The 11,897-nt window shown below is 39.1% G+C and overlaps 2 pseudogenes; one reads left to right on the top strand and one right to left on the bottom strand.

Annotated features, from left to right (window-relative positions):
- The first annotated feature begins 6,372 nt into the window (after positions 1 to 6,372).
- Positions 6,373 to 7,400, top strand: LOC139822466 (uncharacterized; annotated as a pseudogene).
- Positions 7,401 to 10,538: 3,138 nt separating this feature from the next.
- LOC139822456 (uncharacterized) lies at positions 10,539 to 11,691 on the bottom strand (annotated as a pseudogene).
- Positions 11,692 to 11,897: the final 206 nt, after the last annotated feature.

Below are 11,897 nucleotides of genomic sequence, written 5' to 3'. Positions count from 1 at the left end.
GCTATCTCGCACGAATTTTGGCCTATCGCCATAACTTTATTGGCACGTCCGTCTGATCGACTTTCTTCGCCTGCTTCTTCGCTATGTCCTCGTCGAGTTCCCGAACGATTTCGCGCGTCCGAATTATGTTTACCGGGCTTTCGGTGATCTCGCTCGGTACTTTTTTGCCACCCGCTTTGCTGCTCGTGCCTTCACCATCGCGTATTATCGCGCAACAATTCTTCTCGTCCGCGTACTCTCGATCGTCCTCGCTCGACTCGACATCGCTTCTCTCATCTTCTTCCTCACGTGTGGCTTGGTCATCGTTGTGACCTACGGCTGTTATCGCCGCGAGTTTTCTTCCGCGATCGTACGTATTGCTCGTATTCTTCGCGTACGACGATTTGTTTGTACCGCGTTCGCGCCTCGCTTCCGCTTCGCGTTCTCGCGTGTACCTCGTAACCTTAGGTTTCGCATCGTCGTTTCCGCTGTCCGGTAGTTCGACGATGTCGACCGCGCCCTTGCGCCGCGCCTCTGGCGAGTCCGTCTTCCGCCATCCTGGCGATTTGTTATACGACGACTGTCCCTTGTTCGCCGTGTCGCGTCTGGCTGAATTGTTGTAACGTCCATCGGTCCGCCTTTCGGTCGCTCGCGCCTCCGCGATTGGTCGATTTCCCTTGCTCGGCTACTCTTGCGTTATTTGCGCGGTTATTCCCGCTATTCTCATTCGCGCGTCGCGCATCTGCGCGTAACTTTCGCGTCTCCCTTTCGTTTTCTATGGTGTCCAACATCTCCACCATATCGTTGACCGTCTTGACCACTGATGGTCTCAATTCTCTTGCCACGTCCGTATCGAAGTGTTCTCTGACTGTTTGCACGATCTCTTCGTCCGTCATTGGCGGTAGCAGTGTCTTTGCTTGGCGCGCCACGCCCAAAGCGTACCCCGCCATCGACATCTGATCTTCTTTGGCTCGGTATTTTCCAAAATATACGCGCTGTCTGAACCGCATTTGTGCTTGGCAGCCCCAATACGTCTGCGTAAACAGGCGTTTTATCTCGGTTATGTCCTCCGCCATCTGAAGGTCAAACCATTGACTGGCTGCTCCACGCATGCAACGTCCAAAGTAGTGCAACTGTTCGTCTTTTGGAACGTTTTCGTACAACGCCAACTTTTCGAATTTTTGCAAAAATCGCATTGGATTTTGCTTATCGCTCTTCCCTCTGTATATCACCTCATCAAACGGGTTTTTTATCCAGCCTCCTCGTGGAAGTCTGACCCCTAATGGTACCAATTCGTGTGGCGCGTAGCGTCGCGCGTGTTCCTCGTCGAAGACACGGGAGTCTATTTTTTCGTCAGACCGTCTTCCGGCCGATAGCTCGCGTCCGCTCCGATGGTTATCGAGCAACTCACGATTTTCGCGCGCCTCGTCTCTCAATTGTCGCATTTGTTCCGTCATCTGCTGAATTATTCCGACTAATTCCGCATTTTGTTGTTTCATCGCGTTCACGTCGACTATATTACGCTGTTGTTCATTGCTAAGGTTCAACGCTTGGTTGCCCTCGTTTTCGTTAACATGCAACGTATTTTCGTTCGACTGCTGTGCGTTCGCCATTTCGTCGTCTTCGTCACGATAGACGATTATGGGAATATTTTGCGTTTGATTTTGACTCGCGTTTATTCTCGCGTTCTCTCTGATCTGTTCTTCCGGCGTTGCCGTTCCTTTCGATCGCGTTTTTACGCCCACGGGTGTCCTTTGCAAATTTGGCATGCCCGCTTGGGACCTTTCTCGCGCCGCTTTTCCACGACTCGCCGTTTCCTGTTACGTTCTCGACTATTGCCGGTCGCAATCACCTTATTCGGCGCCCGTAACGCTCGTACGTTTTTAGCCGCGTTGTTTTCTCGATCGTGCGCCCCTTTTTGGCGTTACGACCACGCGTACCCTTTTCCGCACGTTTTATTCGCGTTCGCGCGTCTCGCTACCTAGTGTCGCTATCCCGTAGTCTAATGAACGATTTTTTTATTTTGGATACATTTAATCCATTTCCGACCTTTTTCAGTCCCACCCGGTATGTGACGTTGATTTGCCCGCTCGTCGCGATTGTTGCCCACCCGGTATGTGGTGACTTTCGGCCGTTTCGTTCGACTGCCGTATACCATGTATAACAGGTGTCTGTATTATTTTTCGAGATTCAATCTCGGTGAAAAATGAAATTACCAAAAAACTTAAAAAAATATTCGACATACATATCTACCACTATATTCCGAAAAAGCGGAAAGAAAATATCAAAGACTTTATCATTATTGATATTTTCGTTCCATTAAGAATGGAATTTTTACTTATCCGTGCTTATCTTACTTCACTTATGTTATTAAAAAATAAGAAAAAAATATTAACGCCACGAAAGCCGGATTTAGGGGCTCTGTAATTTTATTTATGAACTTGAAAAATTTAAAAGAATTGAAAGGTAATGCCCACCGTTATTCATAATGTAAGTTACATACAATACGTAGGTCAGTAAATAGTTGGCATTATTCTTTAGGTAAAATCTACGGATGACTACGTTTGTTGGAAGTATTTCCAAACGTTGTTTAATCTGGATAAGAATCATCCAGGAATTGCACGAGTATGTCCAAAAATAACAAATAGACATATTGTGCTGGATAACACATCGAAAATGCGAGTCAGACTGGCTACTCAGGTACGTTTGTGTGTAACGAAAAATATGGTATTTATTCGGGCCGTTTTAAATTTTATGAATTAGTCAAAAACTTTTTATTGTGTTACAGATATTCAGCAACTCCATGGCTGATGGGCTCGCGTTTTATTTGTCACGCGGGTGCGAAGAACTTAACGGGTGTGAAGAAACAATTTCCTTTTGCAAACGCATGAACGACATGTTCGACGCAATGAATCGCAAATCGCCAAATCAAGGGCTCACGCCGCATTGTAATGACTTTAAGGTACAAAAATAACTTAGGTCGCATAATAAAAAATAAAATAGCGATAATACTACATACAATTTTTTAATTATTACGTAATTTTTAGGTTCTGGAAGATACATTGCGGTGGTTGAATGAATGGGAATCGGCTGTGTCGGAAAAAGATATTACAGCAGAAGAATTTCTTACTGTCGAAACTTCACGAGGATTAAGAATATCTCTTCGATCGACAATGGACCTTTGCGCTTATCTGATTGACAAATTCGATTTCAAGTACCTGCTGACTGGAAAAGTTAATCAGGATAACTTAGAGGTAATATATATTTTTTCTTATTTAATGATATGTTTATTGTATTACCGATAAATTTTACATGTACTTACCTGTTCTACAATGAACAACTACTTGCCTCTTTTAGAAATTCTTTGGCACTACGCCAATGCGCGGGATACGATCATCCAAATTGCCCAACATTTTTACAATTGTATAAATTGCTATCGGTGTATAGCGTGATTAAGCCTCCAAAATATGGTAATTGCACGGTTTCGTCCAATACGAGGCCGGCGACGTTGATCTCTATTAGTGAAATCAAAGCAATTTACGGCAACAAGCGTGAGGGCAAAAGTGCGGAATATGTGCGAAAAATAAAAGAAAAACTCGACCTTGTATTGCAACATGACGATTGGGAGGCGGACGATGTCATTGATCCTCATTCCGAACATGATTATGCCCTTTCCCCTATCCTCGATTGTATTATTTACTTCGTAACAGGTTTTGTTTAAACAAAAACGTAGGTTTGTATTATACTAACAACAACGCTGGCTGCACTAACCATTGCATGGCTTGTTATCATTGATCATTTAACTCGCTTTACATGTGTCGATGTAGAATTCATGTTCTTTTGCTTTAAAGGCAGGGCCCGTATTCCGTTCCTACCTACCAACTGTCAGTTCGATAAGCGTCATTGCGCAGGTTTTTCATATCGTGTAAAAGCTGCGCCGACATCGTTAAAGCAAAACAGAATACGGCCCCAGGGCGTTTTTATTTAAATAATGGTCGAAAATCATTGCATTGTTTTTCCAGGTTACCTGTGCAAGCAAATCCTTAAAAAATATAAATCCTGCTCGGCGTGTGAAGAAGCCGTAAGATTGAAGACCAGCTGCGGATCCTCGGAGTCGCAACTGGTTCAAATAAAATCACGCGGTGGTCTGATTCACGCAAATCTCCATTTCTTTAATCTGATCCGTCATATTGAAGCGTCGTTTGCAAAATATTGCTCTCATGCTGACGTCTTCGATGTAACTTTCGATGAAGTACTTGATTCTTACACCTTCACGTTTCCCTGTAAAAAACATGCATCTGAAAACTTGTCCTATGCAATAGTTTACTATATACGACTAAGAATGAGGCAAAACGCTCACCAGAAAAATTTAAAACTGAAAAAAAAATTTGTTGTTAAGAAAAAATTATCCAAATTACTAATAAATAAGGTGCTTACGTAAGCGAAACGTAAGCACCTTATTCATTAGTCAATTATATGACAGTCATATATCGCTACGCAATATTACGTGCTTTGACCCTAACTCAATAATATCATCCTTCTTACTCAATAATATCATCTTTCTTACCTTGCAATACTTTCTTGCATGCAGCCAAACACTGTCCATTTCAACTTTGGAATACCTGTAAAAAATAAAATAAAAAATTGAAAATTGAAAGATTGATTTATATTTTCTCTCGTATGTACTTAATTTTAAAAACTGAAATACCTGCAAGAATTTTAAAAATAAAATAAAAGGAGATAAAATTAAAGAGTTGACTTTTATTCGTTATACTTACCTTGAATTGACAACCTGGAATACCCACAAAAATAAAAAAAAAGGATAAAAATAAACATATAAAAAATATTTTTATTTGTTTTTAATTTTCAGAATAAAAACTCGTATTTATTTTATATACATATTTTATTAATTTGTAGTCTTTAATTATTTAAAGCATTATTATTTATCACATTATTATTGTGAAAGGATTAAAAAAAAACTTAAGGGCACGGAGATTCGAATTCATAATTTTGAGACTACGAAGTTGACACAAAACCACTCCGCCAAATTTCATATGACAGATATCTCCCCCGGCCTCCGGCGTCCCTCGCCACCGCGCGAACATCGATCGCAACGACTCTAGTGGCTATTAGATGACTTAAAAACAACTTCACTAAGCGACCTACCCCCACTATTGAAGTTTCCAGACCTGTATGTAAGACCGTGCTCACGACGAAACGCACGAACGCTTCCTTACAACTAAACACGGAATAATCCTGAACAGTTATTTACGGCGGAACGCACAAACATTAGCTTACAACTAACGCAATTTTGCCGTGAAATACTCGCACGCAATACGATAACGGTTTCACGAGTGCCGAAATGACCACGGATCTCCCCCGATAACGCGAGTCCCGAATGACCGCGAGTCCTTACGACTACGCGAGTCCCGAAATGACCGCGAATCTTCACGATTACGCAAGTCCCGAAATGACCGCAAATCTTCACGATTGCAGGTCCCAATGTAACCCCGCGATTGATCCTAGCAATCACGTCCGCGGCCTCGCGAGGTCCGCAACACGAAACGCGACGAGGCTCTACGCGCCACGACGCAATCACGTGAAGCCCACGACAAGCTCATTTCACTAATCACAATAATTCAACGCGGATCTTTACAATAGACAGCACGATACTATTACACGAACGAAAACCAAACGCACATTGACTGTCGGCTGTCGCACGTCCGAATCCCCGAGACGGGCTATTGCGATTACTTTCCTCGGCCGGGCCCTTTCGCGGTATTCTTTTCGATATATTATTAACGGATTTCACAATTTTCGGGGCACAACGCGACTCCCGGAAGAGCCTCGATATAAGCAACAATTTTACTTTCAAGGTGCGAGAGCAGTGGTCTTACAAAAGCTCGCTCGTCCGCTCGCCGGCAGCTCGTCGCCTCGCTCGTAGGGCTGGATGGTACCTTCCTGCGCTGCGGCTCACACGACAGTGGCGTGTCCCCGGCCCGGCGGGACCACGCTGGGCCCGCGCGCGCCGGTGTCCCTAGCCTTCTCAAGTGCTGCGCCCTGGCATGATAACGATTTCACTAGCGATCGCCGCGCCTAAGGGTGCGTTCCGTTTCACGCATGGATCGCATGGACGGGAGCGCATCGCATGAGCGCATGGGTGCGTTCCGTTTTTCTCATGCTCTTACTGCGCATAGAGAAACGGAACTGTTATGATGCGTTTCGTTTGACTTGAAAACAAACATGGTGGAATCCGTGGAATAGTCCGTTGTCATTCTTCACACGATCGACTGTATTGTGCGTATTTTTGTTTGGACAATATTTGTAGGGTTTTTTTGTCTCCTCTATAAAATCTGATTATTAAAACTATTTGAAAAAGAAGAAAAAGAAGACATGGCGAGTGATGTGCTCTTTGTAATGTTTCCTATTTTCAACCAGATTGATGAAGATTTTCATGATCAAACTTCTTCATCATGTAGCAGTGAAGAAGATTATGAAGAAAATGATGACATGAATACTTTTTGTGCCATATTGATGGTACATGAGACGCGGGGTAAAATTTCTGCAGTTGAAAAGTTGTCCGATTATGTGGAACGAGTTGTTCCAGGATACTCCAAAATAACTTTTAAACAACATTTTAGGTTTGTACAAATGTATTTTCTCTCAATGATTGATAAATAACAAATCTGCCATGTATTTGACTTTGAGTTATGTTGCAGAGTGTTTCCAGAGACATTCCAACTAGTTTTGATGCTTGTAAAACCAATTTTGAATAGCATCAATGCTTGTGGAAGGAAACAAATATCTGCAGAGAAGCAACTTTTAATTACATTATGGTTCATGGCTACTCCAGATTCATATCGATATGTATAATATTTGATTATGTTAAAAATGCAGCTGTAAGCCTGCAATTTTATTTAATGTTTATCACCGTTATCAGATGTAGCGACTGACTATTGAATGAAGAATTTCTATAGTCTCTATCGATCCCACTCAGCATATAATATTGAAACAATGACAGCAATGTTTCAAAAATATTACATGCTGAGTGAGATGATTGTAAAGGTGCATTTAGACCTTGGCGACAGTTTCTGCTTTCTGCTATTTTGTTTACTATTGCAGCATGAATTCTGTTTAGTTTTTGTCTACTTTTTACTTTTCTGCCAAGGTTTGAATGCGCCCTAAAAATTTTCTACCTGATAGCTAATCGCAATCCATCTGACATAATAACAAACGTTAAATAAGATTCCAACCTAGTTCCATCATTCTGTATTTAGGTCTATGTGCGTCAAGTTTGGTGTAGGAAAAGGTACTGCATGGCGTGCTGTGAGGCGTGTAATTCACGCTCTCCACTGTCTAGCGCCACGTTTCATAAAATGGCCAAGAGGAGAGGAAGCTACCCGCGTGATCGAAGAGTTTGAAAGAGCAAAGAATTTTCCAGGCGTTATTGGGGCAATTGATGGTTCCTTTATAAAGATAAGAGCTAAAAAAGATGCAGCTTCTTATGTCTGCAGGAAAAATTTTCATGCTATTCACCTCCAAGCTGTATGTGATGCTTGAAGCCTATTTACACATTGCTATGCTGGGCATGTGGGTTCTGTGCATGATGCACGAGTTTTTAGGAATTCTCCTATAGCTGATTTTATTCAGAGGTCACATGAATATTTTCCTGCAGATTCTCATCTTATTGGAGATGCAGCTTATACACTTCATTCGCATGTTATGGTACCATTTCGAGATAACGGACACCTAACTGCAAGGCAAAAAAATTTCAATTACTGCTTATCGTCTACTCGCATGACCATTGAAAAAGCTTTCGGGCTTTTAAAAATGCGGTTTCGCATTTTACTAGACTGTCTACCTCTCACTGATGTAGCCAAAATACCACAGTTTATTATTGCATGCTCTGTAATGCATAATATCTGCATACTGCAAAATGATATTATAGACGATGTTGCAGTTTGTCCCAATGATGGGAATGATGTTTCTGATGTCGTAGCAGCAGGTGCAGATGTGGGTAATCAAAAAAGGGTGAGAATTATGAATGAGTTGAGAATGAGACTTGGAAACGAAAATAACTAGACAAAAAAATGGTATCAGTAACATGCAGTGAATGTAAATACTGTAAATATTGTAAATACTTTAGTGAGTAAATATTGTAAATACTGTAAATATTTAGTGAATACTGTAAATGTTTAGTGAGTAAATATTGTAAATACTGTAAATATTGTAAATACTTTAGTGAGTATAGTTCAGTTAGACTGTTGGAGCTGTCTTTGTATATTTCCAACTTTTCTTGTCTAACTTGTTTTTGCCTATTTACCTTTTTTCAGCATACTTCTTCTTTCAACATTTTGTGAGATTTCGTAGTAAAATTTGCAACTATGTAAAGCTACAATTACATTTTAATTTACGTATAATAGTGATAAGATATTACTGTACTATATCTAATATATCGTATTTTGAAATATTTGAACTCTATAAATATAATATATACAATAAAAATATTTGTTTTATAAACACTATATTAAAAAACTGATATTCAATACATTCTGTAATAACTTTATTAACATATTTTTATGAATGTATAATTTTACAATATATACGCACACTTTCTATATTAAAATAAGAACAAAAAGAGTCTATCTTAAATGTGTCTATCTTGACCTTTTTTTATAATAAATAAAGATACATATTTAATTGTAAGTCTCACTTACATATATGTAAATATAAAACCGAAATAATATTGTTACAATCGAGCCTTAGTCTTGCTAATACAATGTTTAATCTTAAGAAAAATCACATATAGTTCAATTCAAATAAATAAACTCTATAAAATTAAATTCTATTTAACTTATCTCAGATATACATCCCAACAAACACCAAGTAACAGTTATATAATTTAACAATTATATAACTGTTACCTGGTGTTTGCTGGAATATATAAAAACGAAATAAAATTTACTTTGACTAGGATAAGTCATGCAGTCTTTAAGAAAACTGTGCAGTTGCAGCAATCACAATTGTTATTAATTGAATAACAAAAAACTTAAATGTATGATCAAAACTTTTGAATGAAAAAAAAACAACAATAAGCACATTATGCAGTTTTCATTATGTGCCTCCAACACAAATGCATTGCAAAATGAAGTAATATTGCTTGAAATAGCTTTAAAATTACATAACATTTAATTAATGTAACACTAATTTTTGATAACTACAATATTGAATTAAAAAAAAAATTAAATTAAATAAAAATTTTATATCTTATAATCAAACAATACCATGCTGTATCTTATGCTTCATATTAAGCAGATGTTATGTATATGTAATTGTATCAAATGTATGAACAATAAGTCTTGAGCGCTTTTTCGAATCAAGTAAAATTATCATTACATGTTTATAATTTGTATAAATAGCTATTTTAGCTAAATTTTTAAACGAAAAAACATCAATAAGCATATGCATACTTTAGGGCGTTCTGCGATCTTGGAGAATATTTCAAGGAAAGACTGCTGAAGTTGCATTTTTTCTTTATGCATTTTATTCAGTCTTTCTACCTTTTCTGCTCTACGTCGTTCTCTATCTTCTTTCTCTTTCTGTTTTTCTTCTTTCATTTTGTAAATAAATGACTCTATAATCGATTCTACTCTTCTTTTTTTTGGTTTTGGTTCCTCCGCTGTCATGGTTAAGCTATTTAAAAAGTTAAAACTTAAATTAATCAAATAAAAAAGTAATAAACTTTTAACTTAATTTAGTTGTTCGAGAGCACGCGGTTGCGCGAGATAGCGCGAGGTAACGAGACGACCACAAAAACAAGGCACAAGTATCGAATTGCAAAATAAACGAATATATTTAATAATGTCTAATATGTACAGGTCTATGCAGTTCTTTCCCTTTTTCAAAGGAAGCCGTGGAGCGCGCACAGAAGCTACGGCTAGCGATGCGGCGAAAACGTTCGAAACGCGGAACAGCGGTGTGCAAAGCGGAGTACGAAAGCGGGTTTTCTTTGATCTGCAAGCGAAATCGTTTCCGTGGCGCGGCGACGGTCCTTTTAACACCTCCGAGGCGAAACTCCCTCCCTGCAGATTTCCCAGAATTTCGGGAGGGTGATTGGCCGTCGGAGGCCTGCGTCATGGAGCTGACGTCACCGATTTCACGTGGCGACCCGACGGGGTCGTCACCTGTTTTCGAGTGCTTTGTGTATAGCATGGATCGTTCCTTTGTTCTAGCGTTGTTGTTTGACTTTATTATTGATGACAATGTTAAAGTTTCTGGAAAGCTAATCTCGAAAGATCCATGCTATACCGAATATTTTCTTGACAATTTTCATGCGACGATTTTACGCGAACATTAGTCACTTTCACCTTATAAAATATGAGAACGAAATTTATTGCAAGCGTGCATGTGCTGACATGCAGCCGAACGCGACTTTGTCGCGATGCTACGTTTGCGATCTCAAACATTAGTTTTGTTAATATTAATGTTAATTTTAAACATATTAACTTGTAATTTTAGAGCTATTAACTTTAATCTTAATATATTTAAAAAAAATTAACTTACCCAAATCTGTCGGCTAACTTCTCTGAAGTAGATGATGACTTTTCTTAGAAAAAACCTGGGGAAGGTGGATTATCACTGCTGGCTATTGACACCGGATCTACCCATGCTTTTTCTCCGAATATTGAGTCCATCGCCGAGTAAAAAGCCCAAGAACTGGAATGATTTCCTGACTTTTTATTGCTATCAGTAATATTTTTGTATGTTCTTTTGAGTCCGGACATTTTGTTTTGGCACTGAATACCAGTCACATTATAGTTTCCCTCCTTCATTTCATTAGATATTTCATTCCATATTTTGTTGTGACGTTTTAAACCCGCAAATTCTGATTCTTTATTTCGATAGATCTCGAGTAATAAAAGGACTGCTTTATCTGGCCATGTAAAGGACTCTTTCTTATTTATAACTTCGTTGTTTATCTCAGATGCATCCACAGGCTGTTCGTTGTTTATTTCATATGCATCCACAGGCTGTTCGTTGTTTATTTCAGATGCATCCACAGGTTGGTAACCTTCTAAGGAATGTTGCTCTAGTTGTTTGATCATTGCCATACTTCTTTTTTCTCTTTCTCTTTCTATTAATAGCTTGATAATGTCTTCATCTAGTAAAAGAAAGCAAAACTTTAATTATTCACAGGGCATCTTACAAAGATCAGTGTTATTTTTGATTGGAATTTAATAATTTATATATAAAGAAATCCTGTATATAAATAAATCCTGTCCTGTATATATTATTTGTATGTATATACAGGACATATTTCCTCATATATAAAATACTGAATATTAATAAATAATGAATGTAATTGGTTAATTTCTTACGGCTTAAGGCCCACTACACTTTTTGTAGACCCAGCCTTACAGCTTGTAAAAGTAAAATTTAATGAGTATTTGGAATAAATACATTGTTTTAAAGAATCATGAAATTTGAGGTTAGAATTAAAATTTTTTATATTTACTTACTGCCAGTCGTTGCTGCTAAGAATTCAATTGCGGATACGTTAAGTGTCCATAATTCATCGTTTACGAATACTTGTAACTCTTTTTCATTAGCCATGGTATAAAATTATGGGAAAACTTTATTCTATCCGAACAACGCTGCGTTCCATTTCGCGCATAAAACGCATGAAACGCATACGCATGGACCACGCATAAGCTGCCTCACCTCGAGAGCTGAGGCGGTTCATGCGTTCTCATGCGCTGAGTGGTGGTATGGTGGGAGAAATTCTCATGCGCGCATGAATTGCGCATGGAGTGAAACGGAACGATTTCCAAGCTTTTCATGCGATCCATGCGTGAAACGGAACGCACCCTAACTAGGGCGCCCGTCGCAGCTGCTTTCATCCGCCGGTGGTAATTTCA

Source organism: Temnothorax longispinosus, chromosome 1, assembly GCF_030848805.1.
Source record: "Temnothorax longispinosus isolate EJ_2023e chromosome 1, Tlon_JGU_v1, whole genome shotgun sequence".
NCBI lineage: Eukaryota > Metazoa > Arthropoda > Insecta > Hymenoptera > Formicidae > Temnothorax > Temnothorax longispinosus.
This window is presented reverse-complemented; position numbering and strand designations above follow the sequence as displayed.